This window comes from Coregonus clupeaformis, chromosome 29 (genome assembly GCF_020615455.1).
Source record: "Coregonus clupeaformis isolate EN_2021a chromosome 29, ASM2061545v1, whole genome shotgun sequence".
NCBI lineage: Eukaryota > Metazoa > Chordata > Actinopteri > Salmoniformes > Salmonidae > Coregonus > Coregonus clupeaformis.
The window spans coordinates 14,690,325-14,702,443 of NC_059220.1; the positions used below are offsets into that span (position 1 = coordinate 14,690,325).

The 12,119-nt window shown below is 42.0% G+C and overlaps 1 non-coding gene across 1 annotated transcript; it reads right to left on the reverse strand.

The window, feature by feature from the left end:
• Positions 1 to 573: 573 nt before the first annotated feature.
• trnat-ugu lies at positions 574 to 645 on the reverse strand. Its single transcript has one exon. It is a non-coding gene; the product is annotated as a tRNA-Thr (tRNA).
• Between the last annotated feature and the right edge of the window lie 11,474 nt (positions 646 to 12,119).

Genomic DNA, 12,119 nt, shown 5'->3' on the forward strand with positions numbered 1-12,119 from the left:
GCTTTGTAGGTGTGAGGAAGAGTGTCTTAGATATAATACCGGATCGCACAGGGAGCCATTGGTGTGATGTGTTCGGTTGATCTGGTGCCGAAGAGGATTCTGGACCAGTTGAAGTCTGTTTGTGTAAGTATGGCAAGTCTGTGGAGGGTAAAATTATGATTTTAACTTTGTTTATTTTGTGGTTACAGTACTTGGACCTAGTAACCGAAAGGCCGCTGGTTCGATTAAAGCACCCCTCCGCACCGGGTTGGGTTAAATGCGGAACACACATTTCGGTTGAATTCATTCAATTATGCAACTCACTAGGTATTCCCTTCGCCTTAAGTGAGGTTGTAGTGATAAAAACGAATGTTTGTGTTCCCAAGCTATTCTGCTGCATACCACAAGGCGTCAGTTTTGAGCTATTTAGGGAGACTGTTCCAATTATGCAATTTTGGAAACCGTTGCAAACGGCAGACAAAATAAGGCAACTGTGTAACATTAAAATGTGCCGTATAAAAACACATTCACGATACAGGTGGATGACTAGAAAACCTTTATTTAACCTTAGCTAAAAAGCAAAGGTTTCCCATCAGGCCCCAGCGAGGATCGAACTCGCGACCCCTGGTTTACAAGACCAGTGCTCTACCACTGAGCTATGGAGCCAGTTGGACGGCAAATAATTTATTGCGTTTCATTAAGGTATGTGACATTTCGACGAATCTGGTAATTGTTTAACTACAATTTAACAAATCTAACACTTCCTATTTCTAACTTCACTACACACAACAAGCTGGCGCTAGCTTAGTAAGGCTATACAATTTGGAAACAAAGCTAGCTAACGTTAGCTGGCGACAAATGCGTGCGAATATCTTGGCACCACCTTTACAAACAAAGTACACACGTTTATCCAAAAACGGATTTCTCAATTTAAGACATTTGTTAACATTTCCCTCGATATTTCATTCTTACTTCAATTGAAACTCATGTTGCTAGCCTAGCTTCGTGCCATTTCCAACCATATTGTTCAGCTTTTGTTGTTCACTCATTCCTTGAGCTTGATTGCTATGCAAATTTGCAATGGGAGAGCCAATCCGCGAGCTAGCCTACATTTGCCGCGCATTGACCTTCAGGGCAGACACTCCCTCTCTTTGGTTTTCTCCAAAACAAGTAATTCCATATGAACATTTCCTTATTATTGTAATTTGCTATAAAACAGTCATTGAATGAACCCTGCACAATGTTCATGGTAGTTGGCAACTTTTCTCTCATAATCTAAGGGGTCGTACATCATGAAAATCCTGGAAAACGAATGGAATTTTAAAATGGTGTTTTCCAGGCCTGGAAAAGTTTTGGGAAATGATCAAGGAGAGGAGCCTCTGGCGGGGCGAGGGTTGGGCTGAGGGCTCCGGCTCGAAATGGACAACAGCCATCAACCATTATTATGGGAAGCTCCATGGTTAGATCGGTGGAAGTCCGAAATACCCGTACACTTTGTTTTCCTGGAGCTGGGGTATTGGATTTATCAGAAGTGATGCCCACCATCAAGAAACAGATTTCTGCTCTGAAAACAGTTGTGTTGCATATTGGGTCTAATGATATTATGCGTGTGAAATCTGTAAAGCTAAGAGGCAATTTATTAGAGCTCTTGGAGAATGCTCAGAAATTAGCAGAACATATAATTGTCTCGGGCCCAATTCCATCTCCTCGCCGTTGTAGGACTGAGTGTTTTAGCCGTCTTTGGTCTCTTCACCAGTGGTTAATGCGTCTGACCAAAGACTTGGGCATGTCCTTCATCGACAATTTTGACTCCTGGAATAGGCCTGTCTACTTTGTGGAAGACGGAATTCACTTGGGTAAAAATGGCTCCGGCCGTTGTCATCAAACATCGGAAAGGTTATTGGTCAACTAAATTGATGTGAGGACAATATTTGCATTACATGTAAATCCGTTTTTACCATCTCCTCTTTGGTCACAGAGTTCCACATGTTGTATCTGAAAGTGGTGACATGCCTAATAGGGCTAACTGGAGAAATGTAATTGCTATTCCTACTTTGAATTATACCTATTAGGAAAAGAAAACAATCTTTGAGTGCCCTGTTGTTCTGAAATCTCAAAGTAAAGTAATCTGACTTGTATTGAAACTCCATATGATTTTAAATGCTGACAATCTGACATTTTTACATCTTAAAATTCGTAGTTTATTACCTAAAATGGATCATGTCAAGAGCTGGGCCTTTCAGGCAGACCCTGATATTTTGTATTGTATCTGAAACCGGGTTAACTGATAAAACCCTGGACTCTGAGGTTGCTATGGATGGTTACAATGTGTTTAGGGCTGATAGGAAAGGCTAAGGTGGTGGTGTTGCTATTTACACAAATAATATTATTTCTGTGTCTGTTTAAAGGCTTTAAGTCTTCAGTTGAGTTCAAACTCAAAAATAACAGTTATAGGAATTTATCATCCACCATTCCCACTAAGTGTGAACTAAATGAACTCACTGATTTACTTGTCATTTTTACTACCCCAGAGGTGTTGATCGCTAGAGATTTTAATCTTGCATGGATGCTGACTGTTTTAAATGATTTTTGTACTAATCTAAATTTGACCTAGCTGATTACAAAGCCCACTCGTCCAAACTTAAAGGACTCTACGAAATCGACTTTGATTGACCTCATATTTACAAATACTCCAGAGAAATATGCTGGGAGTGGGGTATTTGCTTTGGATATTAGTGACCACTGTCCCATTGTATGTGTCAGGGAAATACGGATGCCTCGATCCAAACCTGGGTTTATCATTGAGGAATTTTAAAAATGTAAATGAACAGGCCTTTTTTTGTGACCTTTATTTTGGTGACTTTGATTGTTTTGTATCTATATCTGACTCAAAGTTGGCTATGAACTAATTCTCAAATGTTTTCAATTGTATTGTAGATAAACATGCTCCCTTTAAAAACGGATAATAAAATATCGGTCTTGCCCTAGCTATCTGAAGTCATACACAACAGAGATGCTGCCTGGGCCAATGCTAGATTCACAGACTCGGGCCCAGACTGGCAGTCTTTCAGGCGATTTGAGAAATCTGTGTGTAAAACTAGTTAAAAAAGCAAAATCAGATTATTATGTTAATACACTATCTGAATGTACAGGGAACCCAGCTACATTTTGGAACACTGTTACGTCAGTGAAGGGTTGTGTCTCCTCTTCTCTCCCCCAATAAATTAATTTAGATTCTGGCCCTATTACTGACAAAATGGATATCATTAATGCATTTAATCACCATTTTATCTCTGCGGGCTATATATTTGAATGTATTTCAAAGCCAGCTCTTGAAAAAAATATGAGAAAGATTGTTCTAACAACGCTTCCCTCTGTATTGAATTTTGGTGATATTGTTTACATGCATGCGGCAACCTCTGTTTTGAAACCCTTGGACGCAATACGTTTTATCACAGGGATCATTGTAGTCTGTATAAAAATGTGGGATGGACCTCTGTGTCTGTAAGAAGAGAGCTGCATTCTCTTTTATTTATTTACAAAGCAATCTTACAGAAACTCCCTCTATATGTAACATCATTAATTAAGATGAGAGTCATAAGTTACCAAACCCGTTCACGGGAATGGATAACACTAGAGATCCCTTCAGTCTCCACAGATTTGGGAAAATCTGCGTTTTGGTTTTTTGCCCCTCATTTGTGGAACAATATGCAGAGTTCACTGCAGCTAGACGTGCTGGTGCCACTCAGGCAGTTTACATTATTGATTGAGGACCTCTGTGTAGTTGAATGTGATTGCTTTTATTCAATATGTTTATTTTTGTTTTGTTTTGTATTGTTTTATACACATGTGTATGTTGTTTTAATATTCTGTTTTTATTTTAATGTGTACAGGGCTCTCTTGTAAAATAGATTTTTAATCTCAATATGACTCCCCTGTTTAAATAAAGGTTAAATAAAATAAAAATACATCCAAAAAGTTTAGGAAAAGTAATACAAATTAATTTAATAATTTCGGTTATTGTAATTTATTTAGTCACAGTTTTTTAAATATTTTATCAATCAAAATGAACTACATCAGCCAGGATCGGAATTACACTTGTGTATCTGTGTTTGTGCGCATCACCTGCATATTGCGAGACAAGTGGGCCGTTGCTCAAGGAGAGAGAGATGGTCGGACATTACAGCAGCAGGTAGGCCTATTAAATATGATAGAGAACAGGTTAACTAGGTAGCCAATTCAAAACATATTGTACCGTCTAGTTAACTGTTTAGCTATTAGCCTATATTAATGTTTTCGTCATGTCCTAAAAAAACGTTCCACCGGCACCGACTCTCGAGAATAAGGCCATACAAAGTTGATTTACTTTTTCTGAACGTTTCATATGACTCATTTACACAATTCTTTTTGACGAAATTAACGATTCACTTTGCTATTATATTAGTTGGGATTTTGTTCAATCACGGTGAATTGAATCATGTGAATCAAAATCATAATTTGTGAATCGTGAACATTCATTTTAGGAAAACACATTTAATGTAGCCTTTCTTTTGGATTATGTGGCTTCAAAACTTGTTTTGTAGATACTTCCAGTTGATTGGAGCATCCAATGTATGGGACATTGCAGCTCAATAGATGCTAGTCAGGCTGCAAAGTAAACACTTCTAAGGTAGCTAAGATTTGTATTTTAATTAACCTGTTGTACTCGCGCTGCTAAAATCCTCGACCATTGCTATTCGAACTTCCGGGATGGTTGTAAGGCCCTCCCCCGCCCTCCTTTCGGCAAATCTGACCACGACTCCATTTTGCTCCTCCCTTCCTATAGGCAGAAACTCAAACAGGAAGTACCCGTGCTAAGGACTATTCAATGCTGGTCTGTCCAATCGGAATCAACACCTCCAGATTGTTTTGATCACGCGGACTGGGATATGTTCCGGGTAGCTTGCGAAAATAATTTAGACGAATAAACTGAAACGGTAACTGAGTTTATTAGTAAGTGTATAGGTGATGTTGTGCCAACTGTGACTATTAAAATCTACCCTAACCAGAAACCGTGGATAGATGGCAGCATTCGCGCAAAACTGAATGTGCGAACCACCGTATTTTAACCATGTCAAGGAGACTGGGAATATGGCAGAAAACAAACAGTGTAGCTACTTACTCCGCAAGTCAATTAAATTGGCAAAACATCAGTGTAGGGACAAAGTGGAGTCGCAATTCAACGGCTCAGACACGAGACGTATGTGGCAGGGTTTACAGACAATCACGGACTACAAAAACCAGCCACGTCACCGACACCGACGTCTCGCTTCCAGACATGCTAAACACCTTCTTCGCCCGCATTGAGGATAACACAGTGCCACCGACGAGGCCCACTACCAAGGACTGTGGCCTCTCCTTCTCTGTGGCCGACGTGAGTAAGACATTTAAGCATGTTAACCCCAGCAAGGCTGCCGGCCCAGACGGCATCCCTACCACGGCATCCCTAGCCGCGTCCTCAAAGCATGCGCAGACCAGCTGGCTGGTGTGTTTACGGACATATTCAATCTCTCCCTTTCCCAGTCTGCTGTTCCCACATGCTTCAAGATGGCCACCATTGTTCCTGTACCCAAGAAAGCAAAGGTAACTGAAGTAAATTACTATCACCCCATACCACTCACCTCTGTCATCATGAAGTGCTTTGAGAGACTAGTCAAGGATCATATCACCTCTACCTTACCTGTCACCCTAGACCCACTTCAATTTGCTTACCGCCCCAATAGATCCACAGACGATGCAATCGCCATCACACTGCACATTGCCCTATCCCATCTGCACAAGAGGAATACCTATGTAAGAATGCTGTTCATTGACTATAGCTCAGCATTCAACACCATAGTACCCTCCAAGCTCATCATTAAGCTTGAGGCCCTGGGTCTGAACCCCGCCCTGTGCAACTGGGTCCTGGACTTCCTGACGTGCCGCCCCCAGGTGGTGAAGGTAGGAAACAACATCTCCACTTCGCTGATCCTCAACACTGGGGCCCCACACGGGTGTGTGCTCAGCCCCCTCCTGTACTCCCTGTTCACCCATGACTGCGTGGCCAAGCACGCCTCCAACTCAATCATCAAGTTTGCAGACGACGCAACAGTAGTAGGCTTGATTACCAACAATGATGAGACCGCTTACAGGGAGGAGGTGAGGGCTCTGGGAGTGTGGTGCCAGGAAAATAACCTCTCACTCAACGTCAACAAAACAAAGGAGATGATTGTGGACTTCAGGAAACAGCAGAGGGTGCACCCCCCTATCCACATCGACAGGACCACAGTGGAGAAGGTGGAAAGCTTCAAGTTCCTTGGCGTACACATCACTGACAAACTGAAATGGTCCACCCACGCAGACAGCGTGGTGAAGAAGGTGCAACAGAGGCTCTTCAACCTCAGGAGGCTGAAGAAATTTGTCTTGGCACCTAAAACCCTCACAAACTTTTACAGATGCACAATTGAGAGCATCCTGTCGGGCTGTATCACCGCCTAGTACAGAAACTGCACCGCCCGCAAACGCAGGGCTCTCCAGAGGGTGGTGCGGTCCGCCGAACGCATTACCAGAGGCAAACTACCAGCCCTCCAAGACACCAACAGCACCCGATGTCACAGGAAGGCCAAAAATATCATAAAGGACATCAACCACCCGAGCCACTGCCTGTTCACCCCGCTATCATCCAAAAGGCGAGGTCAGTACAGGTGCGTCAAAGCTGGGACAGAGAGAATGAAAAACAGCTTCTATCTCAAGGCCATCAGACTGTTAAATAGGCATCCCTAGCACATTAGAGGCTGCTGCTACCTATTGAAATCACTAGTCACTTTAATAATGTTTACATATATTGCACTACTCATCTCATGTATATACTGTATTCTATTCTATAATATTCTACTGTATCGTAGTCCATGCCGATCTCTCATTGCTTGTCCATATACAGTGGGGAGAACAAGTATTTGATACACTGCAGGTTTTCCTACTTACAAAGCATGTAGAGGTCTGTAATTTGTATCATAGGTACACTTCAACTGTGAGAGACGGAATCTAAAACAAAAATCCAGAAAATCACATTGTATGATTTTATAGTAATTAATTTGCTTTTTATTGCATGACATAAGTATTTGATCACCTACCAACCAGTAAGAATTCAGTCTCTCACAGACCTGTTCGTTTTTCTTTAAGAAGCCCTCCTGTTCTCCACTCATTACCTGTATTAACAGCACCTGTTTGAACTCGTTACCTGTATAAAAGACACCTGTCCACACACTCAATCAAACAGACACCAACCTCTCCACAATGGCCAAGACCAGAGAGCTGTGTAAAGACATCAGGGATAAAATTGTAGACCTGCACAAGGCTGGGATGGGCTACAGGACAATAGGCAAGCAGCTTGGTGAGAAGGCAACAACTGTTGGCGCAATTATTAGAAAATGAAAGAAGTTCAAGATGACGGTCAATCACCCTCGGTCTGGGGCTCCATGCAAGATCTCACCTCGTGGGGCATCAATGATCATGAGGAAGGTGAGGGATCAGCCCAGAACTACACGGCAGGACCTGTTCAATGACCTGAAGAGAGCTGGGACCACAATCTCAAAGAAAACCATTAGTAACAGACTACGCCGTCATGGATTAAAATCCTGCAGCGCACGCAAGGTCCCCCTGCTCAAGCCAGCGCATGTCCAGGCCCATCTGAAGTTTGCCAATGACCATCTGGATGATCCAGAGGAGGAATGGGAGAAGGTGAGACAAAAATAGAGCTTTTTGGTCTAAACTCCACTCGCCGTGTTTGGAGGAGGAAGAAGAAGGATGAGTACAACCCCAAGAACACCATCCCAACCGTGAAGCATGGAGGTGGAAACATAATTCTTTGGGGATGCTTTTCTGCAAAGGGGACAGGACGACTGCACCGTATTGAGGGGAGGATGGGTGGGGCCATATATCGCGAGATCTTGGCCAACAACCTCCTTCTCTCAGTAAGAGCATTGAAGATGAGTAGTGGCTGGGTCTTCCAGCATGACAACGACCCAAAACACACAGCCAGGGCAACTAAGGAGTGGCTCCGTAAGAAGCATCTCAAGGTCCTGGAGTGGCCTAGCCAGTCTCCAGACCTGAACCCAATAGAAAATCTTTGGAGGGAGCTGAAAGTCCGTATTGCCCAGCGACAGCCCCGAAACCTGAAGGATCTGGAGAAGGTCTGTATGGAGGAGTGGGCCAAAATCCCTGCTGCAGTGTGTGCAAACCTGGTCAAGACCTACAGGAAACGTATGATCTCTGTAATTGCAAACAAAGGTTTCTGTACCAAATATTAAGTTCTGCTTTTCTGATGTATCAAATACTTATGTCATGCAATAAAATGCAAATTAATTACTTAAAAATCATACAATGTGATTTTCTGCATTTTTGTTTTAGATTCTGTCTCTCACAGTTGAAGTGTACCTATGATAAAAATTACAGACCTCTACATGCTTTGTAAGTAGGAAAACCTGCAAAATCGGCAGTGTATCAAATACTTGTTCTCCCCACTGTATGTATATATTCTTAAATTCCATTCCTTACTAGATTTGTGTGTATATATACACACAGTACCAGTCAAAAGTTTGGACACCTACTCATTCAAGGGTTTTTCTTTATTTGTACTATTTTCTACATTGTAGAATAATAGTGAAGACATCAAAACTATGAAATAACACATGTAGTAACCAAAAAAGTGTTCACCATATATATTTGAGCTTCTTCAAATAGCCACCCTTTGCCTTAATGACAGCTTTGCACACTCTTCGCATTCTCTCAACCAGTTTCACCTGGAATGCTTTTCCAACAGTCTTGAAGGAGTTCCCACATATGCTGAGCACTTGTTGGCTGCTTTTTCTTCACTCTGCTGTCCAACTCATCCCAAACCATCTCAATTGGGTTGAGGTCGGAGGATTGTGGAGGCCAGGTCATCTGATGCAGCACTCCGTCACTCTCCTTCTTGATAAAATAGCTCTTACACAGCCTGGAGGTGTGTTGGGTCATTGTCCTGTTGAAAAACAATTGATAGTCCCACTAAGCCCAAACCAGATGGGATGGCGTATCGCTGCAGAATGCTGTGGTAGCCATGCTGGTTAAGTGTGCCTTGAATTCTAAAAATATCACAGACTGTGTCACCAGCAAAGCACCCCCACACCATAACACCACCTCCTCCATGCTTTATGATGGGAACCACACATGCGGAGATAATCCGTTCACCCACACCGCGTCTCACAAAGACACGGTGGTTGGAACCAAAAATCTCAAAATTGGACTCCAGACCAAAGGACACATTTCCACCAGTCTAATGTCCATTGCTCGTATTTCTTGGCCCAAGCAAGTCTCTTCTTCTAATTGGTGTCCTTTAGTAGTGGTTTCTTTGCAGCAATTGGACCATGAAGGCCTGATTCACACAGTCCCCTCTGAACAGTTGATGTTTAGATGTGTCTGTGACTTGAACTCTGTGAAGCATTTATTTGGGCTGCAATTTCTGAGGCTGTTAACTCTAATGAACTTAAACTCTGCAGCAGAGGTAACTCTTGGTCTTCCATTCCTGTGGTGGTCCTAATGAGAGCCAGTTTCATCATAGCACTTTATGTTTTTTGCGACTGCACTTTAAATGTTCTGTATTGACTGACCTTCATGTCTTAAAGCAGGGTTGCCCAACCCTCTTTCTGGAGAGCTACCCTCCTGTAGGTTATCGCTCCAACCCCAGGTGTTACTAACCTGATTCGTCTTATCAACCTGCTAATTATTAGAATCAGGTTTGCTAGTTTAGGGTTGGAGCAAAAATCTACAAGACGGTAGCTCTCCAGGAACAGGGTTGGGCAGTCCTGTCTTAAAGTAATGATGGACTGTAATTTCTCTTTGCTTATTTTAGCTGTTTTTGCCATAATATGGACTTGGTCTTTTACCAAATAGAGCTATCTTCTGAAATTCCACAAATGAACTTTTAACAAGGCACACCTGTTAATTGAAATGCATTCCAGGTGACTACCTCATGAAGCTGGTTGAGAGAATGCCAAGAGTGTGCAAAGCTGTCATCAAGGCAAAGGGTGGCTATTTTGAAGAATCTCAAATATAAAATATATTTTGATTTGTTTAACACTTTTTTGGTTACTACATGATTCCATATGTGTTATTTCATAGTTTTGATGTTTTCACTATTATTCTACAATGTAAAAAATAGTAAAAATAAAGAACCTTTGAATGAGAAGGTGTGTCCAAACTTTTGACTGGTAGTTTGTGTGTGTGTTAATATAAATATATATATATATATATATATATATATATATATATATATATATATAATATACTGAACAAAAATATAAACGCAACAATTTCTAAGATTTTACTGAGTTACAGTTCATATAAGGAAGTCAGTCAATTTAAATAAATACATTTGGCCCTAATCTATGGATTTCACATGACTGGGAATATGCATCAGTTCTTCACAGATACTGTACCTTTAAAAAAAGTAGGGGCATGAATCAGAAAACCAGTCAATATCTGGTGTGACCACCATTTGCCTCATGCAGCGCGACACGTTTCCTTCGCATCCCAAACATGCTCAATGAGTGACTGTAATGTCTGAGCATGGGACAATTTCAGCTTCTAGGAATTGTGTACAGATCCTTGCGACATGGGGCTGTGCATTATCATGCTGAAACATGAGGTGATGGCGGCGGATGAATGGCACGACAATGGGCCTCAGGATCTTGTCACGGTATCTCTGTGCATTCAAATTGCCATCAATAAAATGCAATTGTGTTTGTTGTTCGTAGCTTATGCATGCCCATACCATAACCCCAACGCCACCATGGGGCACTCTGTTCACAACGTTGACATCAGCAAACCGCTTGCCCACACAACGCCATACATGTGGTCTGCGGTTGTGAGGCCGGTTGGAAGTACTGCCATATTCTCTAAAACGATGTTGGAGGCAGCTTATGGTAGATAAATGAACATTCAATTATCTGGCAACTGCTCTGGTGGACATTCCTGCAGTCGGCAAGCCAATTGCATGCTCCTTCAAAACTTTGTGGCATTGTGTTGTGTGACATTTTAGAGTGGCCTTTTACTGTCCCCAGAACAAAGTGTACCTGTGTAATGATCATGCTGTTTAATCACCTTCTTGATATACCACACCTGTCAGGTGGATGGATTATCTTGGCAAAGGAGAAATGCTCACTAACAGGGATGTAAACAAATTTGTGCACAAAATTTGAGACAAATAAGCATGTGGATAATTTCTGGAATCTTTTATTTCAGGTCATGAAACATGGGACCAACACTTTACATGTTGCATTTATATTTTTGTTCAGTGTATATACGGTGTGTGTGTATATATAGAGTATGGACAGTTTATGAATAGAAAAGGTGTGTACAGCAGTAGTTATATAGGATGAGCTGTGATTAGAATACAGTCTATACATATAAAGTGGGTAAAACAGTATGTAAACATTGTTAAAGTGACCAGTGTTCAATGTCTCTAAATACTGTATATGGGGCAGCAGTCTCTAAGGTGCAGGACAGAGTACCGGGCTGTAGCCGCTCTGAGGATGCGGCTTGGGATGCCGTCCGGGCCGGCAGCCTTGCGAGGGTTAACACGCTTCAAAGTCTTACTCACGTCGGCCACAGAGATCGAGATCCCACAGTCCTCGTGAGCAGCGGTGGCCCTCATCAACTCAGTGTTGTTCTCCTCAAAGAGGGCAAAGAAGGTGTTCAGCTTATCTGGGAGTGAGGCGTCGATGATGTTGTTGGATGAAGTTAGGGGCATATTTTTATATCTAATTAGTTTCAGACACCAGAACCAAGCAGGGTGACTTGGACAAATAGGCTAGCCTTTAGTCAGTCCACACTGAATAGAGAAACAATATTCTGTTTGGATTCCAGGCTTCGAATTGGCAGTTTTAACTTTGCCCATGACTTTCACTCTCCTGTCACTCCACCCTATTCCCTCTTCCTCTTTACCCCCCCTCTCTCTCTCTCTTTCCCCTCTAATTTAATTCGAAGGTCATTTTATTGGCATGGGAAACGTGTTTACATCGCCTAAGCAAGTGAAAAAACTAAAACAAAACAGCAACAACAAAAAACAACAAAGCAAATTAAAC